We start from the raw sequence: 26,859 nt of genomic DNA, 5'->3' as shown, positions 1-26,859 counted from the left end.
CAGGTGGGCTCAGCACAGCTCACTCTCCTCTCCAGCACGAGCTTTCTGCCGTAGCTAAAATTGGCTCCCACAGGCTTCTGCCATCACCAAAGTCATTGGTACAACATGTTCTGCCACCACAGGCTCTTCCCAAACTCCCACTCAAAAACCCCCAACGCTGCGTGCTATGGGCTCCCACTCCCTCACACGCTTCTCTTTTGTCCTGGTGATTAGAGAAAAGAAAGTAATTCAGGATGACCAAAGTAATTTTTTTTTCTTTGCCAAATTTTAAAGCTCCAGTAATAATTTGGGGCTGAATGAAACATTTTGTTTGGGCTGAAGTGAAGCTTTCATTTTGTTTGTAGGTGGCTTCCCCTCCACCCTGGGAAAAAAAAACCTAGAAAAAAATCAAAATGAAATGTCATCTTGAAACAGATGGCTGAAAGGTTTCATTTTGAAAATGTCAAAATCAAACTTTTCAGTGTTTCACTTTTTTTTTCCCAGCCAAAGCCACTTGCTAAATACAACCTGAATTCGTGAGCTGAGTCTGTTGACTGAAACCTGAATTTTTTTGGTGCATAAGCTGTTCCCTCAGGGCCTTTTTTCACAGGCTGGCACAGGTGCCCCACGCTGTGACCCCGCTGCAGCCAGGGACGCTCACAGAGTCAACAAGAACAGCGACCCAGAGCAGTCCTTCTGCAGGGAGGTGTCCTGGGAAAGGAGAGCAGTGGCAGGACTCACCAAGGAAAGCCAGAGCAGGACTCACCGTGGCAGCAGCTCTCTGCAGCTCGGCCGGGCGGGCAGAGCCGGGCGCTGCGGCCCCGGGCACGAGGGACAGGGGGGTCCTGCCCGTCTCATGGGACCCAGCACGGAGCAGGGGGCACCTGGCTCAGCCCCAGACACACAGCCCTGCAAGACAGGAGGAAGGGGACAGCGTCAGTGATACCTTGGGCTTTCTCTGTTCTGTGTCGGTGTGCAGATTTTAGCTTTGTATTAAGTGTTACTGGGATCTTTTCACAGGGTGGTGGAGGCAAAACAATCCTGTTCTAGCTGGAGACTCAAGGACAATCTCTTCAAACTTCAGGCCCAAAGCATAAACAATGTGAAAAGAGGGCAAGCAAGCAAGGAGGATGAAACTTCACCATTTGAAGCTGTTAATTGGACAGTTAACTCCTATATGCAAATGGACTAAAACTTATAAAAATGTGAGCTCTCGTGACCAAGCCCTCTTTTGCTCTCATCTTGGAGCCATCCGGGCACTGCCAGGGTGTGGCCTTTGAGGGCACTTCAATAATTCTCCACTTTATTCCCCTTAACTCCATCCAGCCTCTGTTCCAGCTCGTCAATGCATCACCACAGTGCCCAGGGATCTCCCTCTCCACGAGGGGCTGCTCACTCCCAGTGCTGGCCAAGGCTCCCTGCACGGAGCCCAGCCCATGGCAGAACACACAGTGCCCAGGGATCTCCCTCTCCACGAGGGGCTGCTCACTCCCAGTGCTGACCAGGGCTCCCTGCAGCCCATGGCAGAACGGGCTTTGCTCATCTTGCTCCAGCAGGGACAATGTCCATGCCTAAACTGGTCCAAACCAGATCCCAGGGATGGGGTCTAACAACCAGGCTGGTGCTGATCAGATCTCACAGCCTCTCTCCCACGCCCTGGGTGCCAGTCCACACAGCTGCCTTGTGCCAGCACTGCTGCCAGGCGACTCTGTCCCCATGTCAGATGTGACAATGTGATCATGGAGGGCAGCCACACACAAGGCTCCCACTCAGCAAGCAGGAATCAGGCTTTGATTGCCAAGTTCAACAGTCCAAGAGTTTTCACACTGCGGCACCTCTAAATTCTGTCTTGAATTTTGGGCCTTGACACACAGAAGGGCATTGGAAACACTTTAAATCTGCTTGACATCTGCTGTTGATTCCCAAAGAGTGACAAGATTCCCAGGGTACACTGGCAGAAACACAACAGGCCAGATTCATGAGGGTACTCTCAAAAAAACACCTCAAAGCTTTAATCCAACACAAAATCACTTATATAAATCTGATTTATGCTCCACAAGAAGCTGGATAAGGAAATCACATGCCACAAAACCCTACGAAAGCAGGGTTCAGGTTAGAAACTTGTAGGTTCATTTCCTTTTCCCTTTCACCTCTGGTTCAGCTCAGGAGCAGCAGCAGAGGTGCAGCAGGACCATCACCCTTCCAGCACGATCACAAACCACAAAATGCTGAGGCTGGTGTTGGAAAACCTGTTTGTAGGAGATCACCAGCCCGATAGCTCCCCGAAAGAGGATTAGATGGAGCTTAGACTAAGCATCTCAACAGTATCAACCCATAAGAAGATGCTCAGCCGCTGCCACTGCTAAGGTAACATGGAGACGGATTTATCCACTGAGAGGGAAAATCTTACTTCTGAGAGCCTCTCTCATCACAGAGAGGGCAATTTGCCGGGTCCTTGGCTCCATGTCCACAGGGGCAGGGCAGGCAGGAGCCTGCTGGATGGACTCACATGGAACGAGAGGCACACTGGCTCCAAACTCAAGCCTCCTCCCAAGTTCAGGGGGCGGCAATCGGAAATTAAGCCCATCTGTTCCTAAAACATTGCACTGGTGGAGAGGTAAGGAGGCTGAGAATCTGAGCTCCAAAGAAACCAAAACCAGAGAGACAGAGCTGCCTCTGAGAGGAGGGATGCTGCCTCAGGCTCACCACTGCAATGAGTTTGGAGATCTCAGCTAAATCTCTTGAGCAAGGGAGGTGCTGCCAGCACCATGTGGGACCCTGCACCAGCCCACCCTGGTGAAGGGAGAGATGAGGCAGCTGAAGTGCCCCAAACCTCATGGAAAAACTACAGACAAGGGAAGAATAGATTTCATATTAGGAAGGAATCCTTCCCTGTGAGGGTGGGCAGGCCCTGGCACAGGGTGCCCAGAGCAGCTGTGGCTGCCCCTGGATCCCTGGCAGTGCCCAAGGCCAGCCTGCACAGGGCTTGGAGTGCCCTGGTCTGGTAGAAGGTGTCCCTGCCCATGACAGGGGGTTGTCCTTGAAGATCCCTTCCAACCCAAGACACACTGTGATTCTATGAAGGGAAACTGAGGCAAGCACCAGGCGTTCAAGGTGCTACCACAGCCAAACCCACCAGCAACAATTCTGGCCTGGAAAACTGGCTTTGTCATGGGGAATGGTTTCACAAAGAGTATCAAGTGCTCCATCAGCATCAAAGCAGCCAGGTTTTATGTGTTTGAAAGGAACCATTGCCTTTTTTCCCTCCCCCTGAGCCCACTTTTCATTTTAAGTCTCCTCATTTCTTTTCTACCCCAATCTAAACCAACTTTGCTGTCAAGTCCTTGCATTTCTGCCACGTTAACTCAAATATTTTCAAACCAAACCTCTACATTTTCCTCTTCTCCCTTGAAACAATGCTGCTAAACCAGGAAACATTTTCTTGCCCAGTTCCTGCCAAAAGCCAGGACAGCAGGGTGTTGGCTGGGAGCAGAGGCACGGGAAGTGGAAGCCAGGTGGGATTCTGAAGTGTTGCCTCCAAATCACCTCTTGGTTCCAGGATGTTCAAAAAAGTAATTTGTGCAGATCCTTTATCCCTGAGAGATGGAAATAACAAGGGAGCAGAATTGGATCAGGCATGGGGAGACAGAGGGATATTTAACAACCAATCCTGAGCACCACTCAGGTTACCCAGGGTCAGGGCAGAAAAGGAGGCTGATCCCTCCAGCATCAGAACAGGGCAGGAGTACCTGGTCCCTCCTGCTTCAAGTAGTAAAAACTCAAATTTAGCAAAGAGTATTTATGAGTATTGAGGGGGAAAAAAACCCGACCCACATGCCACAGGGAATAACAAGGCTTTCTTGCTGCTGGTAGCTGAACAGAATAAATCTATCCACTGAGTATAAATTGTTTAAGCAAAAAATCCTTCTCAACTGGAATATTTTGCAAGAAAAATAGCAACAAAAAAAGAAAGAGAACTCTGAACCCTCATTTCTCTCCTCAAGGTCAGAGCTGTTATTCTCTTTCATGAAGGAGAAAAAACCACCTTTCACCGGGAAGTTCAGCCAAAAGAATTGAAACATTTAGGATGTGAGTGCATTACTGCCTGGACTGGCCTGCCCAGCTGGACTAGACTAAATCTCTCTATTTTACAGGGAGTTATTTTTCAAAAGCATGTGGTGGGGAGGCTGAGGCACCCAGGGTAAAGGAGACATCAGCCCCTGGGACTAAGCAGTCAAGGAGAGCCCTGTGTGTCAGAGCTCAGGAGCGAGAGCCTCTCTGGTTATTATGCAGAGGCTGTGCTAAGGTTGCTGCTTTAGTGCACTGCAGGCACTAAATTAAGGGGACATTTACAACCCACAATGCAGAAGCAGCTGCTGAAGGTGGCCATGGTGAGTGACTTCACCTCTGGGTGAAAGGCTCTTTGAGAGAAATCTCAGCCACAAGGAATCGAGATGGGAAAGCAAGTCCTTCCATTCCCTCACTGCCCTGCCCAGCAATGCCAGGACATCTCTGGGCATCTGAGGCAAGTGGGGACCAGGAGCAGCCTGCTCTGCCCAGTGCCAGCCAGGGTGTGAGACTGCCCTGTTTGGAGGGCATACGAAGCCCACAAAACACTGAAGCTTGGCCCAATTAGCAGAGTTCTCATGCAACAGACTGCACCATCACCACCAGGGCAGCACTCCAAGGGATCTGCCCCCCAAAAACACTCCCTGCCCAGAGCGTGCATGGCACAGACCAAGAAGGCAGAGCTGCCTACAGCATCAAGCAGTTGCTGGTGGCAAAACAAGTCCTGGTGCCTGCTCAGCCTTTTTAACTGCACTTGATGGCCAAGCAGGCTGGGGCTGCCAAACAGGGGGTGACACATGGTGACAGCTCCCGTGGCTCCTCCTGGGAGCAGTCAGCACTGCTCCTTCCCTCCTCCCACACCCATGCCAAGCCCAGCTCACCAGGGCTTTCCACCCAGCACTGCTCCTTCCTCCTCCTCCATGCCAGGCAGGAACAGCCAATTTCAGCACAGGCCAAAACCCAGCGTGCTGGCACAGACAAGCCAGCCCTGCCCTGTGCTTCCCCTCTTCCATGGTCCTGTGCAAGTACCCAGCTTGTTTCCTGATGGAAGTCACCAGGAGCTTTTCCCTGCAGCTCCAGGGGCGTCCTGTACTGTGCTCAGCCATGCAGGGAAGGGGATGGCTCTTGGTGGGAGCTGGCACAGACCTGTTCCTGCCCAAGGCACAGGGCCCAGAGGCAGCCACCTCCTGGAAGTGGCCAAGGGAAGGGGAAGCAGGGGAAGAGCAGAGATGATCTGACAGACATGCAAGAAAGAGGAGAAAAGGATTCACTGGGAGTGGATCTCACGGTCACAGCACACACCTTGGCTTCTGTTGAGAATTCCATGTGCTGCACTGAGAGCTCAGCTGTAGAGGGGCTGCAGCTGGGAGCAGCAGCAAAGGGTAGGAGCACACCCCTGAACACAAGCAGGGCACCTCAGGGTGCTGGGCCCAAGGGAGATCGGCCATCCAGAAAGCACAACTGGCATCATGCTGACAACCCTGCAGCTCACAGATCCTTTTGAGAAAGTTAACTGAAGGAATTTCCACCTAAATCCCTTCAAACACTGGGATTTACAACCTGTAGGGATTTACAGCCACTCTAACCACCTCCTGTTTGCTTGGAGATACCAAGTGTTGGGGAGATTTGAACTTTCAGGCACCAGGACCAGCCCAGGGAGTGCCCATGGGCCTTTGAGCAGCCAGGCAGTGACACCCCACGCACTCTGGGAGCACCCCTTGCTCAAAGGGATTACTCCAAACAGCCCAGCTAGGAACAGATGGGAGCCTCGTGGAGACCTCTGCTGCCTGCCAGCAGAGCCAAGAGCCTGCAGCTCCCATCTTTGGGAACCACGTGCCTGAGTGTGCCCAGAGCTGCTACACTTGACAAAGCAATCAGCCAGGGACAAGTTCTGGCTTCTGTTCCAGAGCAGGTCAGACCACAGTCATAAATCTGCTCCTCTGGCCTTTAAATGTGCAACAGGTAGAATTCAGAGGTCTTGAACTCCTCTGATGGATGAGCCCTGAGCCTGGAGGGCTGCCCAGAGCAAGGGATCCTGCCATCTCAACCCAAAGCCTCCAGGTGAGCACGTCGCAGGGTGAGCATCCGATGAGCCACAGGGAAGCCAAAGTCACAGCCAAGGCCAGATACAGGAATAGAACTGGCTCAGACTGAGCAAATGTAACTTTCCATCACTTTGCAATCAGCCATGCATCTTGGAGGCCAGCTGGCTGCCATGTCAGAGCACCTCCCATCCATTTCAACAGTCCTGAGAATGCCAATGCTTCACAAGACTAGCTCAAGAAGACTTGGGAGAGTTATTATCCAAAGCCAGGTGGCTGGACTTGACCCAAATCTTAGGCAAGTGATTAGAATGATTGGCATTTTTTTGGAAAGCAAACTGCTGTGCTGTACCTGCCATCCATCTTCAGAAAACTATTAACTGCACAATCACCAAACCAAGCATACCTGTAAGGCTACAGAAGTGCCTGCAGACTGATGAGGCTCATCCTCACCTGCAGCTCTGGGACCAGCCACTCCTGTATGCTCCAAAAATGGGCTGCCTTGGCTAAGATGCTCTCCTTGGGCATCATGGTACCATGCCCAGACAGTTCTTGCTGCAGGATCAGGGATGGGATACTGAGTCATGGGGATGAGTGTGGAATCGCTGGACTGGGATGACTTTCACCCTGTGGGTGATGTGAGGAGTCTCTTCTGGCTGGGAACAGATTGTCACAAAACTGCCTTTGCTGAAGATCTGAAGTCAGGTCTTATCCAGGCCCCTCTGCTGCAATGGGACACTGCAGCACCACCAGCCAGCAATTGTGTCATTCTGCCCCTTTGACTACACATGCCAAAAATAGTCTGTTTTCTTCCAGAGCAAAGGACACTAAAAGCAGCAACGTTTCCAGGTGATCAGAGCACAAGAGCAGCCCCTGAATGACACCAAGCAGCTCCCAGCCTCTGCCCAGGGCAGCCCCCACATCCCCTGCTGGTGCTGTCCCCACTCCAGGGCAAGGTCAGGAGCAGGGAATGCTGATCCCAGGCACACTGGGGTCTCAGCCCAGCTTTCCTGCATGCCAGGGCAGGGGGCTACCACTCGCTTCTGGTTCAACACCAGAACCCCAAACTCAGCTGTTTCAGGGTTAAAACCTGAACCCAACTCCAAAATTACAGCTGAAGGGAATGAGGAGAACAACAAGCCCTGTTCAATGAATCAGAGCAGATCCAGCACCCCACATCTATTGTTTCAGTGTGAACCACATCACCCAAAGGATGAGCAACCCAGGATTTACAGACTGTGTGGACTCAGGGTTATCTTGCATGTCCTTGTCCCTGGAGGGTCCACTACCCAGGAACCCTTCAGAACTAAGGGAGGTCATACAGTTTTATGTCCTACACATCCCCAACCCATGCCAAATGCTCAGCTGGGGCACCAGCACAGGAGTGCCAAACCTGCTGCACCAAGAGGTTGAACTGTGCTTAGATGGGGATCCCAAACAGGGTAAAATCTGCATTTAATACCTATTATCCTAACATCTCCCCATCTGTCCACATCCCTCACATGCCTGTAACTGCCGCATGCCAGGGCTGCCTCATATCAATGGCACTTTAATTTCATCATTCCCAACTTATTTAGAGCAATTAGGAGGCAATGAGCACACGCCAGGGGCCAGGATGCACTTGAATAGCATCCAAGGGTTACCACAGTATCACAGGAGACTTTCAGATGGAATTATCAGCCTGAAAAAAAACTTAAATAAAAAGGAAGGCAGTCCCCAGAGGGAGGATAAGGTTCTTCTTGGTCCGACAGGTCCCTTTTTAATTTGAAATCAACTGACAATTATAAAGAGGTGATATTCCTAATTTAATTAGTGAAGAGACAGCATCTCAGGTTGGAAGACAGAGATAGATGCTTTGCCTGGGCAACTGGCTGAAGAAAGGATCAGGGGAGCAAGGCTGGGATTCCTGCAAGGACAACTGCCTCATCCCACTTCAGGCAAGCAGGTTTTGCTGTTAACTTTTCTGGGAGAAAAGGGACAAACCTGAGCCATTTTTTGGAAACTCTGGTTGGAAAGGCGAGACAAAAAGTGAGCTGCTTCTCCCTAGTGATTTCTGCTGGGTGCTGGGAGCAACCCACAAAGCCAATGCCACCAAGCAAACTACCAAAAAAAGCCAGCCAGCCTGCAGCCTGGCTTCCCAGTGGCCCCATTTCAAGGAAGGCAGGTGAGGTGCCAAAGGGGGGGGACAGCTCCTCACTTCTGATTTAGCCACATGCCCACACTCCTCCCTCACAGGCTCTTTAAATGCCTGCCTGCGTGAGGAAAGCAATGGCCTATTTTCTTCTGAGCAGCTCAGCGCAGCCTCCACCTCGGAGCACAGAGCTCAGGTCTTATTTAGGATGCTTCAGACACATCCGGAGGGACTCTGGGAACAGTCTGTGGAAAGAGAAGACTGAGTGGGCAACCTGAGTCACTTCATTGCTTACAGAAGTGTACACAAGCATCCTCCATTTGAGCAAAGCCCAGCACAGCTCCGCTGGCTCTGGGGACCAGAGGGAAGTGCATCTTCTCCAGCAGAATGACTGCACACCACCTTCCCCACCCAGGCTTACACAAACAGGGATCATCCCCCCAGCTCCAATCCAAGCCCCTGATCCTGGCAATCCCTCTGCAGCACTGGGGGAGCTGGGAGCTGCTCTAATCTGCTCTGAGGGAGAGGTCTGCAGAGGAGATTAGCTTCCTCCCGAGGAGGAGGAGGAAGCAGCACAAGGCGTGTGAGGGGAGGGCTGCAGTGCACATGCCCTGGAGGGACATTCTTACAGCTGGCTGCAAAACTCAGCCCTGAACCCCTTGCCAAAGAGCCCGACTCTTGCAGACAAATCAGCCCAGCACCATCTCCTGCACGTGGGGAGGAGGAGACAAGCACAGGAGTAACTGGAGACCAGCCCCCAGCCAGAACACAGCCAGCCCTTACCCTGAGCCCTGGCCCCAAGCAAGTCACTTTGAGCTGTCAAACAGCACCTCTGCAGAGGCACATAAGCTGAAGCTGAGAAGGATTGTGCTGAGGCAAAGCCATGGGGGGCCCCTCACATTACCTTTGCTCCTCAGTGCAGGTAAATGGTGCTGTTTGGGCCCTGAAGGCTCAAAGGCTCTGCTCATCTGCCCAGAGGCACAGCCCAGCTCACACAGGTGTGCTCAGCATCCTTCCAGGGAAGCTCTGTCTTCATCCAGGACAGGAGAGCAGCCATGGACAGGAGAGCAGCCTCATTTTTCTCTTCAGGCTGGTTCACAACAGCACCATGCAATGTCAGCTCTGTGGTGTCTGCCTGCTTGGACCCCCTGAGCCAGCTCAGAAAGAAGCTCCTCTCATGACTGCTGCAAGATGCCAAAGGCTCCTGCTTCTGCCCTGCAGCGACCAACAGCACTCCAACCTCTTTCCATTCATTTCCCAGGGGATAAAAGCCACAAAGTGACATCCAGCACAGGCAGTGTCATCTCACAGGACTACTGATGCTGTCAGCAACCACATGCACAGCAGCTCCCTGGGGCAGCAGGGAAGGGAGCTCGTGGGAATCCATGGAAAGTGCCAAAATATGAACTGCTAATAAGATGTATTTTCAAATATCACCACATTATGATCTATTGATCTCACACTAGAAACTTGACTTTTTCTGCGTAACATTAATTTATGTCACTTGCACATTCTGGGAACAGCAGACTGAACGAGTGCCATTACACTAAAATTAGGTACTGCAGTTATTAAGTGCCAGGGGCCCAGATTGTTGAGGGGCCAATCCAGAATAAAAGCACCCCTACAAGGCAGAGGGAGCAGCCATCCACATGGGAGTCCCAGCCCCCCAGTGCTGAGTGTGGGACAGGGGCACAAGGCTCACCACAGAACAGGCTTTGCCCAGGACCAGCCTACAAGATGGGCACAGGTAGGAACAAGAGCCAAGTCCTGCCCTGAAGCAGGGGAATGCTAGGCAAGGCAGTGTTTCCAACCCTACCCAACACACAGCTGAGGCCTGGTGACACCTCCTAGGCTGGCTAAAGCCCCATAGAGCACCTGCAGCTCCTCACAGAGGTGATCTGAAACCCAAGAGCCCGATTCTGGTAGGAACTCTAGAAACAAGTTGTCTAGCAGAAGGTTTTTACAAAAGCTGAAAATGCTCCAATGGGACTTTGGCCAAATATTTTGCTCCCTTTTAAAGCAGGGCCAATCCACAGTCATTTCTAATGATCCCACTGCCTGCTTTTCAGAGTGCTCACAGAGACAAGTTGTCACCTTTAGACCACTATATCATGGCTGAGAGCATCAAGTGGGGAAGATGATGGGCTTGGAGAGGAAGAACATCCTTCCTTTGCTCCACTTGAGCTGCTGATGGGTGTGCCAGAGCTCTCTAAATGGCATTACATTAGTGCTGCATAAAAGCAATAAAGCCCTAAAACACCCATTATATATTTACTGAACTACACATCACACAGACTGTCCCCAGGATGCCACACCAACACTTGGAATAACAAAGCCAAGGGCTGTAAAAAGCACCAGGCTGGGCAGACATCCACAGTGCCCACAGCTGGGGTGAGGGCACACACAGGAGCTGGGCACACAGCTGTGGGGAGCCCACAGCATAATCCAACCATCACATCAAACCAAAGAAAGCAGCATAAAGCACTGTCTCCTGTGCCAGAAACTTGCCCAAGCCACAACTGCTGAGCACGGAGTCTGCAGAAGAATCAGCATCCAGGGTGAGACCTGCTGCTGTGCCAGTGCTCAGTCCTGGCACCAACATGCACCTTCCCACTGCTGCTCTGGTTTCACTCCCAGAACTTAAATTTTTACTGTTAAGCTCAATGAGTTGTCATTTCCAAATGCCTCCTGCCTACAGGAAAGGGGGCTGCACAAAGTGCTCTTTGGTATTTCTCACTAGCCCACACTGGGGCATAGGGCTGTCATGAAAGCCTCAGTGTTGCATTGTCATGACAACTTTGGTAAGGTGAAATGGTGTGATGGCTTTTAAAAGACCTTTTCCTCCCTCTGCTCCTGGCACCTGGCATATGGCAAGATCACTGGTCCTGCTCTGCCACCACAAAGGCCATCAGAAGCACCTTGGCTGGAGAGGTGAGGTCTCCAGCAGCCAGCAGCCTGTGGCAGAGGACAAGCTGACAGATGTGTTGGGACAGAGCTGAGGACTAAAAGGGCTCAGAGACAGAGAGGGGAGACTCCCTTCAGTGCTAACACTGGAGAAATTGAGTCAGTTTGGGAACTTTTGGATGCATGTTCTCCACCCCCCCATAAAGCACAGGTTTGCTAAATCAGCACAGCTTTGCATGAGAGCTTTGCCCTTGCTGGCAAGCATGGGGGGCACAGGAAAGCCACAGATGACTTGGAATGCACTCTCAGCTGCTGGCAATGAGGGGTGCACCCTGAGCCCCAGCAAGTACTCTCCAGAAGGTCTGTGGTCCCTGCCTGTGACACCTGGGGCACAGATCCAGAGCACAACACTGAAACAACCTCAAACAGGCCCCTGTCACCCAGCTCCCTGCTGCTGGAATCATGGCAGGAACCAGCAATGCCAGAGAACACCCTGACCACAGGCTCGCCTCTCCCTCCGCAGAGATGCAAGCAAAGCCCAAGTTCTGAGGGCTCCTTCTGGACAAGGGTTTCTCCAACCCCTCTTGCAGAGGTGCAGCCAATGTGCCACCTCCCAGAGCTCTTGGCACAGCTGGAAAGCTCAGCCCTGCCCCAAGAGCACATGCAATGCAGCCCCCACCCAGCCCCTGCACTCAGGCACACACCCAGGGCTGGCAGCCAGAGATGCAATGCCCGAGAAGTATGGTGAGTTATTGTGTCCCCACCAAATAGCTCTGACCTTTTCAATATTCCATATTTTTATTGGCTGCCCATTTCCCCCCAATCCCCACAGGCTCATTAGACAGCGAGCAGCTCCACAGCCAATGCTCTTGCACGACACTGAAAAGGTCAGAGACATCGAGGCTGAGAGAGCCCTCTCCAGAGGGTGCTCAGGGCAGGACAGCAACACTCCTCAGCCAACACAAGCTGCACACCAGGACCTGCTGCAGGGTCCCTGTGGATGCACCACACCCATCCTTGCTCCCAAGCACACCAGCTGGTTCTGCCACAGGACCTGGCCACCCTGGCACAGAGCCTCCAAGAAAAACCTCCTGTCACAAGACAGCACAAGGCAGGGCTGTGCTCCTGCAGCCCCGAGGCCAGGGCAGCAGGAAGGCTGCAGAAATGCCCTGACTGCTGCCACAGCCCTGAGGCTGCTGCTTAGGTAGGGGAGGCACTGAGATAATTTTCCAGAGCTTCTGGCACACACACACACACAGGACACAGAAGGCAACTACCCAAGGTGATTATCAGCCATCTTTGGTAGATGTTAGATGAGATTGTGAGTCCGGGCCTCCCTCAAGGCATCCAGGGGAATGAAAGGAAAAACCAGCCCTGCTGGCCAGCACAGCATGCAGCAGCAGGGACAGCACACCTGCTTCCTCCCAGCCTTTTCTTCAACCCCTGTCCAGCAAAGCCACCTTACACAAAATAAAGCAGGACTCCCCCTCTGCGTAATGCTGGCACTCCCTCTGCCTGCTGCCCAGGCAATGGGGAGCCCCAGGAGTTAACCTTTCCCACAGACAGAGGACTCACCCCTACTGCGGGGTCAGAACTCACCGGCTGGCTGCAGAAATGCATCCCCAGAGCACCATGCAGCACTGCCTGTCCTGGCAGGGAGGGCAGCCCAGGAGCACAGGGTGCCCTCTTGAAGGGGCACATACCCATGGCCCCAAAAACAACAGGAGGAGGTGGGAGCTGCAGCCAGGTCCCCCAACAGCAACAAACGAGGCCCCAAAATCCACAGGCTGGAGCCCAAGAACACACATCCATCCACCAGGAAGCTCTAAGAAAGAATGAAGGGGCCAGTCCTGAGGTTAAACAGGAGTGGGGCAGCTCCAGGTGTGGGTGATTAGGGCAATTAGAGCAATTAGAGCAACGACGGCTGTGAACAATTAGCTTGACTCGTGCCAGCTGAGCTCTCTGTCCTGAGCTTCTTTGTAAATGCCAAAACACGCCCAAAAAGAAGACCCCGACCCAGAGGTAGAAATAATAAAAGACAGAAATAAAGAAGCAACAGCCAGAAATGCCCCAGGAGAGAACAGGAGAAGGAGGCAGAGCTGCTCAATGGAGACAAAGGTGGGGGAAGCCCTGGTGATGAGCACCAGGGGTTAACACTGCAACAGCTCCTTCTCGAGAAAGGGAACATGTCACTGCTCTGGCAACACGTACTCCGATTTTTCTAAAATAATGTTAAAGTTTTATTTTTTCTTTATAAAAAATGGATCTGGGCAAAGGAGTGCCTTGACATTAGTGACAGATGGCATTGAAAAATTTTTGTTTGGGAAAAAAAAATCTTCATTTGAGTCACACATATGCAGAAAGGAAAAAAAAAAAAACCAAAAACTTAACCCATCCGGGGCCTCAAATCTTCATTTGAGTCACACATATGCAGAAAGGAAAAAAAAAACTTAACCCATCCGGGCCTACTCCAGGGATTAGCTATATCATGTCAGCAAAAAGCCACATCCCAACAGACTTCAGGGACATGCCCCTGCCCTTCAGATGACTAGAGACCACAGCTGGAAGGAACAGAGATGGGTCTGCCCTACAAAAAAGGTGTTTTTCTTCCTTGCTGGAAGATGGTGAAGGCAAACCCTCAGCTCTCCCTGTCACACCAGATGGTTTTGCTTGGGAAAGTTGTCATCCCTCAGCTGTGACGGCAGCATGTCCCAGGAGCCACATCATCACCTTCTTGGCTCCACTTGGCCAAGCCCAGCCCTGAGGGCAGGGACCACAGATGTAGAGAATACACTGTTGAAAGAATTGATATAAAGTTCATTGTTGAAGAAGTTAATTGAAGTTCCAGTGTTATCTGAATTTCTATGGTTATGTAAATCCCTCTTAGCTGATTGTTCAATATTCTGTAGTTGTATAAGAACCCCCTTGTTTGTTAGATGTGTGTAGTTATGTGAATCCTTTTGCCGCAGGGTATTGACCCTACTGCTCCCACTGTCATCTAAGATGGTGAACCACCCAAGACCATAAAGAAGATTGCAGAATCACAGAATAATGAGGTTGGAAGAGACCTCTAAGATCACTGAGTCCAGCCTATACCCTAGCACCTCAACTACTATAGCACCAATGACATCACCTAGTAAACAAATATGAAACTCCCATAAGACTTAGCAGAAAAGGATTACCTAGCAAAACCCCCTAGAACAACGAATGCAAGTAAAGAATTGAAACAACACCTCTAACCAGAGAGAACATAAGACAACGTCAAAGACCCTAGCCAGAACTTTTTGCCTTCATCACCCTAACCAGAGCAGGCTAAGAGCAGTAAAAAGAACAGGAATGTGAACCAACGGGCTCTGCCAGACCCTCCATGCCAGACCCTCCATGCCAGACCCTCCACGCCATCTCAGGAGCAGCGGTGGTGTGTGCACACCCCCACGGGTCCCCTACCTAGACTGTTTCCAATAAAGCTGGAATCACTAGAGCTGGTCACGTGCCAGTCATAACAACAGAGGCTCTCTGAGAGCATCCACAGCGAGAGCTTTGCTGACGCTGCAGGCGCCCGGAGCTCCAGAGACAGTCCTGGGGAAGATGGGCTTTGCCTTGGGAAGCAGAGCCCCATGAGGAGCTGTGTTTGCCCAGGGAAGGCGTGGAGGAAGGAGGAATGAGGGGCAGGGGGAGGGCCAGGATGAGGAGCGGCGCAGGGGAGGGAATTACAAAGTGTTTGCCCTTGTGGCGAAAACGGCTGGAGATGATCTCCCACTGCTCCTGTTTTGACAGCCCAAACGCACTTGCTCGCACAATATCTCAGTCTCGTTAAAGGTAATTACAGTTCTTCCTGTGTAATGAGATGGTTTTTAAAGGCCATTCAAAAGAAATTTTCTATAATGAGGTTAAGGGTTTTATGGTGTTATACATCAAGGGAGCTGGTAATTGGTCGGATCCAGGCAGCATCCTGAAGCAGGGAGATAGGAGGTTCTGTGAATAATAGGCTAGCACGGAGTGCAGAGTCTCCAAAATGTTTTGGTTCTGCAGAGGAAGGAGAATAGAAATGAAAGAAGGAGGAAAGAGAGAAAGGAAAAGGCAGAGAGATGCTTCCAGCTCCTGCTGGACTGCAGTGGCTTCTTCCATCTTGCTCTGGGTGGGTTTTGAGGAGCTCCATGAGTGGAGAAGGTGCCGGGTGGGTGGCAGCTGGCTCGGTGCCGGGCAGGCAGTGGGACAGGGCAGGGCCTGCCTGCAGCACAGGGCAGAGCTGTGAGATCTGGCTGGTGCAGACTTGCAGCCACCCACTCCATCTGCAGGGATGTGACCATGCAGGGATGTTCCTGCTGCACACAGAACATGGCTGAGGTGGGCACAATTCCGTGTGGGTGGGGTGTAGCTCCTGCCTCTTACTTTCCCCCAACAAACCCCTGATCCCTCCCTCCTGCAACCTGTGCAGGAAAAATCCCCTGCAGACAGCAGACCTGTCTCCCAGCCCTCAGATCAAAGCCTTTCCCTGCTGGATTGCTCCCTGGTTATTACTGCTGTTGCTGCTGCTTCCGCTCCCTCCTGTCTCCTCTGTTCTTCCAGGGCCTCCCAGCAGCAGGATCATTATTCCAGGGCGTTTAGCAGCAGCTCCCCAGCGTAGCTGCTGAAGGCCTGCAGCATTTCTCCATATTTAGAAGCAGCTGATGGTGGCTCAGACACTGCTGTGGGTGAACAACAGGGAGCTGAGCTGGAAGAGTGGCTATTTTGGTGCCACCCCCAGCCCAAGAGCCCCAGGCAACAGCAACTCCACAGCAAAGCTTCTTCCCTTGGGATCTTCAGGCCACTTGAACTCACTGGAGTGGCATCAGAGAGACAAGTACCTGAACTCTGGGCAGCTTGAGTGCTCCTCTGATTGAAAAATCAGCCTGTAGACGTGCAGAGGTTCATGCAGCACACGTGCTGGTGACACTGGAGTGGTCGTACACGTGTGCTGGAGATGGCAGGGCAGGATGCTCTTTGCACCATCGCCACCTCCCCTGGGAGGACTGCTGCTTAGGGGATCATGACTGAACCCCAGCTTCCCCTAAAACCTAACTGTGCTCTTCCTGCATAGCTGAACCTCCAGTGAACCTCAAAAGGTATTTGAGTAGGGCTTTGTTTGTTTTTGTTTTCCCAAGCTTTACCTGCCTGTACACCCACTGCAGAGTCCATAACTTTGCCATAGCCAGGCTGAAGCTCTTGCCTGTGATCTCATGTCACAGCGGGGCAGTGGAATTGACTTCCCAAGGCATGGACTGACTCCAGGACATGTGGTGCTGTAGCTGAAGTCCTCTGAAAACCTGTCACAGCTGGAGGTGGGAATTTGCAGCCAAATCCTGCAACATTCTGAGCAGATGCAACTCTGCAGTGCTGCACTGTGCCCTGGGACTGAGAGCCCTCATTTGGCTCTGTGGCCTTATTCCAGTCTGAACTTCCTAGTGCTTTTTGCCCCCACCTACTACTGTAAATGGCACAAAAACTGCTGGACCCTTAGGAAACAGTTTTTAATTTTTTTTTAATTTTTTTTTTAAATGCTCCCACCTCCTCCATGGCTGAGGCCCCCAACAGAGGTTGGGACAGGAGAACCCCTGGTGGCCTTATCAGCAAACACGATGGAGAGTATGTAAGGAATCCCACATCCCATTTCCCAATGAAAGTCCCATGTTTGAGCATCTACAAACTCCATCTGGGAAACAAGAGCAGGAAACGCCTCCCAAGGCCTTGGTTTCAAACCACACTAAAAGTGCATTTTGCAGATGCCACCAGTCATGGGTAACATTCATTACTCGCCTTACTCTGCCTGAGGAGTTGCATTTAATATCCTGCCTGTTTATGTTTTTTAAAGACCAATTAAATATTAAAGGCATTTATCAAGGTTCAACGCTGCAGTGAGTCCAGCAGCACGGATGCCAGTGATGCCAGTGCTTGTGGTTTCTGTGGGGAGCTGTTCTGCTCCATGGCAGGGACACAGGTGGCCCAGGGGGACTCAGGAGGGGACACTGGCACCCTTCCCAGCTCCAGGTGTCTGCACAGAGAGCTGGAAAAGTCCAAGAAGTGCCCATTCTCAGAATGCATCCCCACCCAGGGTCTAAAGCTCCTTCTCATGTACCTAAACCTTCCTCCACTCTGCTCTGGAAACCTGAAATCACAGTAGCTGGTTTGGGAATTTGTCAACTCACTGTGTTTTCAGCAGTAAATACCAGTTTGTTGAAATTCAAAGCCTCTCAAAAAAGATCAATTGTGACAAATTACCCGCTTCACAAAAAATCTTAGAAAAAGGCTCAAAAAGTCAAAATGTCCCATTTTTGACACATTTGAAATGAGAAAGAATCAATTTTTAGGTTAATAAATCTAAGATAATTTATAGTTTGCAAAAAAGAACTAGAAACGAAAAGCAACTATCAAAATGTTTTGAAAGCATATAAAAAACCCCTTTTTCAGTGGAATCAAAAGAAGGGCTTCCAAGGTTTTTTTTTTTTCTTTTACTGATATTGGAATTTTTCATCTCTGCTGCTGGTGGGAACTCACTTCTTTTCTATCTCAGGAATTGCAGGGGCGGGGAGATGCTTCCTGAGCCACTTCTGGCCTCACTGACATGGCCTCAGTAGGATTAGGGCTGTTATTGCCTTTACCAGATGCTGGAGGCTCCAGGTGAGCTGCTCTGCAGACATCCAGCCCTCTCCCACTCGGAGTGCCAGCCCTGGCACAGGGGGGGAGTGAGGGAGAGCCACCAGATCAGCTGTCACTGTCACCACGTGCTGATGGCAGGGCAGGGTGCCATGGAGCCCTGGCTGTCCCCATGCTCCCCTCAGCAGGCAGAGAGTCTCTGGAAGCGGAGCAGATGATGCTGCTGAGTAGGAAGCAGATAAGGGGAATGCTTTCCTTGCCATCTCCCCAGCCTGGCTGTCCTCCTGGGTCTGCAGCATCAGACCCCACGTTGGACAGCAAGACCAAACTCCTGGGCAGCATAAAACCTGCAGGCCTAGAAAAAGGGTATCCTGGTCACCACCCCTGTGTCTGTCCTGGGTTGTAAGATAGGGTTTGGGGGTTCCATTCTATTTCCCATCTGTTAGAGGTGGGGCAGTTCTCTTCTGTTAACTGGGCAGTTTTCTTTATCTCTTCCACAACCAATCCTCCCTACAGGAGATCTCTTCTGTTAACGGGCCAATAATTATTAATTATCTTCTGTTCATGGCCAGTGAGTGTCCCTGCATGGCTGATAAAATTCCATCTTCCCATTGGGAGATGCTCTGCCCAGGGGAGGAGCCAAGCATTCCTACCTGGATACAATCTGAGCCTGGAACAGCACAGCAGCCTTTGCCCACTGCATTCCCAGGGAAAGAGCAGCTTTCCTCTGCCCTGCATTCCCAGAGGAGCAGCTTTCTCCTGCCCTGCATTCCCAGAGGAGCAGCTTTCCCCTGCCCTGCATTCCCAGAGGAGCACCAGGCCCATCTCCAGCAGCCCTGGAGCTCCAGAGGAAAACTCCCCCCTTGTGCAGGATCCCTGCTGCAGCAGAAGCACAGCTGGCACTGCAGGAGGGCTGAGCCACCCTGGGATGGGGCTGTGCCACCACCCTGACCCACAGGGTGCCAGGGACTGCTCTGACTCTGGCAGTGCTGTTTTGTATTACTACACTTTATTTTTATTTTTTCCCTAATAAAGAACTGTTATTCCTGCTCCCATATCTTTGCCTGAAAGCCCCTTAATTTCAAAATTATCTGGAGGGATATCAATAATATCAAAAATAATCTGGAGGGAGGGGGTTTACATTTTCCATTTCCAGGAAGGCTCCTGCCTTCCTTAGCAGACACCTGCCTTTTCAAACCAAGACAGTGTCACATTTTTTCCAGGAAGGCTCCTGCCTTCCTTAGCAGACACCTGTCTTTTCAAACCAAGACAGTGTCACATTTGGCTCCCTTGTGGCTGTTCCCCCGAGGGCCCTGTACCACCACTGGTGTCCCCGTGTTTTGGGGTGGGCTGTGCCAGGGATGTCTGGGGCTGGGGGGGCAGAGTGCAGGTGGGCTTTGCAAGAGGCATCTCTGTAGAGATAAAGGCAGCAGAAAGGGAAAATAAGCTGATAGAAATGAAGGAGGCTGAGATAATGAAGCAACAGCCCATATTTCCTGTGATGAGTAAGAGGCACCCTGTTAGGGGTACAGCGAGAGAGGGAGACAGCCGGTCCCTCCCTCTCCCTGCACACTTCTTTCCCCTCTGCCCCCCTCCTCCCTTGCCCTGTTCCCCCTGAATTTATCTGTCATCCAGAATAACATCTCTCTTCATAAGGAGAGAAAGAATGAAATATTTCACGAGACTACAGTCAATCTTGCAGGGCCCTTCTGTTGACATTTCAAACATATATTTGACACTGCTTTCTCATTCCCTCCTGGTGGAACAGGGAGCTCTGCAGAAAACCCTCTGCAGGGAGGGGACACTGTGGGCTGTTCCAGCCATCCTCATGGGGAATGAGATGGAGAAGCAGCCCTTTTATCTCCCCTCCCTTTCCTTCTGTCTCCCTCTCGTTCCAGGCCATGGGAAGCCCCTGTCCTCTGCTTTGTCCCTTCCTTCCAGCAAAAGCTGAGCTGTCCCCCAGTTCCAAAACAGGATCTAAAAGCCACCAGTTCAGCAGTGCTGAGGGTTTGATAAAGCTCCATCCTGAGAGAATCCCAGCCCCTCTGCTGTGTGGTACCTGTAACAGCCCTTCCCTTGTGGGCACAAGCAGAGGTCACACGAGGAGGAGGATATGGGCTGGGGTTCCTTTCTGCTGCCACCCTCAGGTGGACATTGTAATCTCTTAAGGAGATAAGAAACCTTCTGCCCCACATCTATATCCTCTGCCACCAGGGAGAAGGAGGCTTGAGAAGCATGAAGCCAGTGTTAAGCAGCAGCAGCAGCAGCTACAAGGTCTGATTGTTCCATGAGACGAGTCAAGGTCGCCTTGCCAGCCCGCTGGGGAAGGCTGGGAAACTGCCAGGAAAACCCTGGAGCTGTGTCATTCCCCAGACTCCTTGTGCAGGGAGTTTCCCTCACAGCTGGAGCACCCAAGGGTGGGGAATCCTCACCCCCACGCAAGAAAGAAGGGAGAGGAAAGGTGGAGGGACATCCCTGTTCCAGCAGCAGCACATCCAAGTGCCTGTCAAGCATGTAAGCCATCTTCAAGAGCTTCCCAGGTGCCAGAAACCCCAGCTGCTCTCTGGGCTGCTTCCAAAACCTGCAGTGCTCCTCTGACATGCAGGAGGCACGAGGCTGCAGCACGCTGAGCGCTCGCAGCGGGGCTGGACAGGCTGGGGGCGCGTCCCAGCTGCCACCCCCTGGCACAGCTTCTCTGGCAAGCACCCCCAACCCCTGCAGCCCTCACTGCCCTCTCCCAGCCTGCTCGTGAGAGAGGGGAGAATGGCAAAACCACCCCCATGGGCCTTCTGCGGCACCTCAAAACAAGGAGGTGAGGAAAAGAAGCCACTTTGCAGCAGAGACACAAGGTGATGTTTCCAGAACAGAAGAAGTCAAAGTCACACCTCTGACCTAAGGCATCCACTGCTCTTTCCATCCCTTCCACTAACATGAGCCTCATGGGGAAACTGGGAGAATGAGAATTGGTTATGAGGAGGGACCCTGACTGCTTTATATCCCACATCACCCCCCCAGGGTGGCAGGATGCAGCCTGTGGGGCCTGCAGGTCAGTCACTGCTCTATGGACACAGCAGTAAATCGCTGCAGACCAGAGGGAGAAGGGAGGTTCAAAGTTCTTCAGGAAACCCGGATGGATTTGCAGAACATTCTCCTATTTAATGAGGTTTTACAAATTGTTTCTAAGGTTCCTACAACTCCTCCGGTGTGTCAATTGAACAAATCCCTTTCTTCTTTTTAAGTTCTGTATTTAAAGATACATTTAATCTTCCTGTTAAACTATTTCCCATTTCCTCAAAAAATTACAGAACTAAGATTTTCATCTAGCTCTACCGCTCTGACTCAAACTCTTGCTGTAATCTTCTTCAGATCACCAGAGGCTGATGCCTGCAGATCAAAAAGAAATATTTATGATCACTGGTGTTTCCTTTAGAAACATCCACGACCCTCACAAGCTCACGGAATGAGATCCAATGACTCCAAGTCAAAGCCAGGCAATTCCAGGTGGGAAGAAGACATCAGGGGTTAAGAGCAAAGGAAATGGAGCAGCAGAGCTGTTGGCTGAAGAGCACGATCTCCTGCCCTGCAGGACCTCTGGGCCCAACTCAGCGTTGCTAAAAGCAAAACTCTTCCCCTGAGCATGCCACGGGGACCCTCGGGAGGGCAGCAGCACCGGGGCCCCCCAACACATGTTCAGGGACCACAGGTCCAGCACAGCCCCCACGAGGGGCCCAAAGGCTGGCTGAAGCCCTGCAGTGAGCATCAGGCAGGAGGGTGAGCTGGGATCTCGCATTGATTTCTGCTGGCATTAAAGCTCCAGGAAGAGAAAAATACCTTACGCTGCAAGGAAGCGTTCTGCAGTGAGGCGGTTGTGTGCCAGTTCCCTTCCCTGCTAATTTCTGCTTTGTCAAAGCCACTGGAAAGTATTTCTTATGACTGACAAAGCAGTGGGATTTATGAATAGGCAAATTAAGAATAAAGAGGGAAGAAATAAGTCTGTTGATAAAAAAGCTGAATAATTCAGTTGAGGATCAGTTACTTGAGTCGATTCCCCAGAATTTGAATGAAATATTTTTTACTTAAAGTAAGTTTGTCTTTTGGTTTGAAACCCTGTGAGCCGGAAAGCAACATATTTGCATTTTGCTTTCCAATACATAAACCTAGACTTCATTTTGTAGGCTTTCTTGTTGAATAATCTGCTCTAATTTAATTGAAACTTGAATCCTATAAAAAGCATTTTCTGCTTAGTTTTCTACTGATCCTGGGTATTGAGATTTTGTGATCTGAAAAAGCAATATGTCTGTGTGTGCTGATTACCATTCTCAGAGGAGCTTCATTGTTTTCGTGTTTTCTGCTGAATAATCTGTTGAATCTAAAATGCAGTTTTGACTTAGCTCCTTATTGATATTTTTATTTTAAAATGCTCTGATATGAAGAGCAATTTATTTGTATTTTCTGCTGGGAAGTGTTTCCTGTTGAGGAATAGGAGAGCTGATTCTGTCAATGTTTACAGGAATAACTAAGTCAACAGAATTGCTCACACAATTAGCTTTACTTGGCCTTAATGGCCAGATATTGAGACATTTGAAATGCAGGTCAGTGTCTGTGGGGCAAGTGAAGAGGGCATAGCCACCTCATCTTCCTCAGCTGTTCTCTCCATCTGTAACTGCCTAAGTACCTAAGATCACTGAACTCGATACCTGGAGGTCCTTTCCAGCTCAGGATACTCTGTGATGTTGTATGATACCCTTACAATTCCAGCCCAAAGTTCATCATTCTGTGGAAAATGGGAGAGGTTGGAAAACAAATAAATGACAGTAAAGTTTGGTTTTGTTTCTGGATGCCCAGGAAAAGCCACTTGCTCCTGCGTGGCTTGGAGCAGACAATCCCAGGGCATGGGGACATCCCAGCATGGAGATCAACACCAGCACTCAGACACGCCAGAGCTGAAACCAAGGAACTGCAGGCACTGAAATCCCTCTGCAGGTCTGGGACAAAGCCCTGCGTGGGAAAACCAGTCCTGTCTCATCCATCAGCCTCACTGAGCCAGGCCCTGCACATTATCTCTGCCATGGCTTGTAGTGCCTAATCACTACCGGGCTACGTCCAACCTGGCACATCTTTAATCACAGCAGCAATCGTAAGAAATTAAAATAAATTTCTATATGTAATAATCACTCAGCCCTGGGTTATCAATAATACACGAGCAGCTTGTGAGAGAGCAAGCGGATGAATGAATGAATGTGTACCCCAGCCCTGCTCTGCCACAGCCCATCAGAATTCCCAGCAGCAGGCAAGCACCACTGCCCGAGCTGCTGCTTGGAAACCAAACGGACAGCAGGAGGGCTGGGGGGAATGTAGCATTTCATTCTGTGCATCAACAGAAATGGATTAATATAAGACAGGGATCCTCTGAGCAATGGCTGGGTAAAATATCACCGTGAGGACAGGAAAGCTACATTGACCGTGAAATAATTCCAAAGGGCAATATCATAATTTTGGTATCCCTTCTGTCCCCTGGGTGTTATTTCACCACTCCTGTCATCTAAACAATGCTACAGACCAAATTCACAGCACTGGAGACTTGCAGACTGATTCTCCCAGCCAAGGCTGTCGCACTTAGGGGTGTCTGGGGGTCCCTGCTGCTCCCCCGTGTGAGCTGGGGTACCAGGGTGGAGTCAGCGTGGCCTTGGCAGGCACTGGAGATGGGCAGCTCTGTGTGTGGGTGAAGGGCACCAGCTGGATTAGCCAGATGCTGAGGGCATTGTGGCACGACCTTCAGCGGGGGAAGCAAAGACAGATTTGGCTCTCTTACAGACAGCCACAAATCCCCCTGACCTCGGCGGCAGCAGGGCAGCCGTTCTGCAGGGCACAATTTGATTTCCAGAGTTTAGGAGTTCAATGCCAACTGTTCAGACGTGCATAATCCCCCACTTAACTGCGGGCAACCACGTGCTGGCCTGGCCCAGAGGCCTTGGCGGGAGGAGCCTGGGATGCACCCGGCTCTCCTCGGATGCAGATCCGTGGGAGGGCTGTGCTGAGCCCTCTGATGTGCCCTCTGATGAGCCCCCTGAGCCCTCTGATGAGCCCCCTGATCCCTCTGATGTGCCCCCTGATCCCTCTGATGTGCCCCCTGATCCCTCTGATGAGCCCCCTGAGCCCTCTGAGCCCTCTGATGTGTTCTCTGATCCCTCTGATGTGCCCCCTGAGCCCTCTGATGTGCCCCTTGTCGGTGCTGTGGCAGTGAAATCCCCCCCAAAGCCATCCTGAGAACCTCTGAGCTCATGGGGCTGCTTGTTTGCCCCAGGTTTGCTTTCCTACCTGCTTTGAGAACCAGATCCTCCTGCTGCATTCCCAGAGCCTGCCATGTCCAGCCACCCCCATCGTGCTGTAACCCCACAACACCCCAGGGTCCCTCTGCGTGTGAAGGACCAGCCCCTGGGCATGAGGGAGCACGCTGGCAGCACACATTCATCGTGCATGCCTGGCACACGGGTGCACACCCAGCTCTGCAAGACACGGTAGCAGAAAGCCCGTGCTCCAGACTTCAGGCAATAAGCAGATGGCTCCCCAGCACTATCATTTTACAACATTACAGCTTCTGCTCTGCTCATGCAGTAAACATTTTCTGGCTTATTGCATGAAAAAATGTGGCTACCATGGCTTTGCAAAATTCTACGTTTTCTACATTATCTTTTTATCAAATGCTTTCAGGGTGGAGGGAGGGAAGAGCATTTCTATTTTCAATTTACATCCCGCAGGACACAGCCAGTTTTCCCTGGATCCCAGTGGGTTTTTGCTTCTTGTTTGCCTCCTTCCTGATTGTCACAGCTCTGTCACTGTTTGTGGGGAACTGGGAGATGGAAAGCTGTTATGCAGACATCAAGGGGTTGCAATTGCACGCTGGTAAACACGAGAGCAAGAGGGATTTCTGATGGTATTAGAAACCACAAGATACCTGCAGATGTAAGTGTTCCTGGAGGCAGCAGGTCTAGCTGTTAGCAGAGCAATTAGACCCGGTGTTTCTCCCAGCCCTGTGAGCCACTGCAGAGGAGGGGACAGTGCCTTCGTCCCCACCCACCTGGTGGCAGCTCCAGGGCACATGTGGGTCCCTGTATCCCACCCTCCAGCCAAGCCACTGTCACTTCCACCTAGGCCTTACAAGCTGGGAGAGGGGGGAAGGAAATGATCTGGAGGATATGGCACGGTGCCTTGCTTTACATGTACAGCAATTACCATTCTGGCATTTTCCCTGTGTTCGGAATAAAAATGTCAATAAGGAACAAGTTATTACACCAGAAAGAGGGTGGAAATGGCAAGAGCTCGTGCAGGCTCGAGGGCCTGGCCATTACTGCAAATGCTGCCCATTCCTGCTGTGCTCCTGAGCTCTGGGATCAGGCCTGTCCCCCCCTGCAGCACCATGAGGCTGACCCAGCTGGTGCTCCCCACTCCAAGGCGGCACTGGAACAAACTGGGATGGTTGGGGACTGGAGCACGCAGAGCACAAGGAGCTGGGTTGTCAGCCTCCAAGCAGACCTTACTGCCCTCCTCTGCTCTCCACAATCCTGAGGCTGCCCCAGTAAATGAAAATGTATTTTTCTCTTTTAATGAGACCTTTCTGTCCTTTTCACTTTTGCCTTTTCCTTTCCAAGGTGCCCTGCTGAGCTTTCTGCCTCCACCAGCCCCTCCAGAGGCCTCATCAAGGAATGATGTTTCCAAAGGAAGCCACTGAACCTCAGGCTGAACCTCAGTGTCCCTGCATCCACAGGGCTCTTGGCAAAGGGCACCCCCAGAACTGTGAATACCAGAAGAGAGCCAACCATGGCACAGGATGGAGGAGGGTGACAAGGGCAGAGGGATGCTCATAGCCAGTTTGGCCACACAGAGCCTGGTCCACAGGGCTCTTGGCAAAGGGCACCCCCAGAACTGTGAATACCAGAGGAGACCCAACCATGGCACAGGATGAAGGAGGAGAGTGACAAGGGCAGAGGGATGCTTATAACCAGTTTGCCCACACAGGAAGGATGAGAGCCAAGGCTGAGGGGCAGGAATCTGCATGCCCATAGCCCCAGCAGCAACTACAGCCCAGCCCCAGGAGCAAGGGCAAGCAGGGCACCCATGCCACCCTTCTGACCATGAATAGTGAAATGATTCTGACTGCATCTCTGCTATCCTGCACCTACACTGCCTTCCTCTCCCTGCTTTCAATTATGAAAGCAAAACAACACACACCAAAAAAAAAAACCCAACCAAAAAAACTCAAAACAAACAAACAAGCATTTAAAAAAAAAAAGAAGCCCTCCAGGAATTAATTAATGATTCATGTTGGAGCCTTGGCAAACCTCTCTCTGCAGAAGTTCAAAGCAGGAACAATAAGTATTTGGCAAAGAAGGGGCAGTGGGCTCGTGCTTGGCGGCGAGTGGTGCGGAGTGCTGGCAGCGTCCTTCCCCATGGAACCGACACCTCAGGGACCACAGGAAAGGCTCTGCCAGCCTGCCCCGAGCCAAGTGTCACATCCAGCCCCAGGGATCAGCCACAACCCAGCTGTGAATAACCAGGGACAGGAGCTTGGGAGGAACACGCCACTGCTGCCTGTGTGGGCTGTGCCTGCCCTGCCTGCCTTGAATGAGGGGCCTCCTCCATCCCGTGTGCTCGCACACACGTGTGCCCTCCTGAAAACCTGGACCTGAGCCACTCCAACTTGGCATCCTGGAGATTTAGGATAATGAGAGATCTTTAATGCAATTAATAGATGTCATGGGACATGGTCTTGTGAGTCTAGAGCAAATGAGGCTTGGATAATTGGTGCTGAAACACATATATCAGGGAGATGATTTTTCCCCCCCTGCCAGAGCTGGAGGCTGGAACACGCTGTCGACTGATCCCCTACAAATGTGTTTGGCTATCCAAAGTTCTAGCGTGGAGCCTCTGCCAGGCAGGCCTGCAATCCTAGCAGCAAACAAGCTGTCATTTGGTTGTTAAAAGAACTGCCTGGAAAGTGGCTTTTTCCCCACATGCATGCACAAACACCCGCGCACGTGCATGGAAGCAGCCAACAGGCACTGGCAGCAGCAGCAGCTCTTCTGCTCGCCTCGAGCTCTGCCC

The 26,859-nt window shown here is 51.4% G+C and overlaps 1 protein-coding gene across 3 annotated transcripts in view; it reads right to left on the bottom strand.

Moving 5' to 3' along the window:
- Nucleotides 1-26,859, bottom strand: part of LINGO1 (leucine rich repeat and Ig domain containing 1) — a 158,206-nt gene that overhangs the window by 64,607 nt on the left and 66,740 nt on the right. For 2 of the 3 annotated variants that reach the window (XM_039732162.1, XM_039732172.1), the window contains one exon: nt 746-888. The exons of the other annotated variant lie outside the window; for it this stretch is intronic. The gene's annotated coding sequence lies outside the window, so the exon portion shown is untranslated. The remainder of the gene's footprint in view (nt 1-745; nt 889-26,859) is intronic. 3 annotated transcript variants of the gene reach the window in all.

Source organism: Passer montanus, unplaced genomic scaffold (genome assembly GCF_014805655.1).
Source record: "Passer montanus isolate IOZ18808 unplaced genomic scaffold, ASM1480565v1 scaffold111, whole genome shotgun sequence".
Classification (NCBI taxonomy): domain Eukaryota; kingdom Metazoa; phylum Chordata; class Aves; order Passeriformes; family Passeridae; genus Passer; species Passer montanus.
This window is presented reverse-complemented; position numbering and strand designations above follow the sequence as displayed.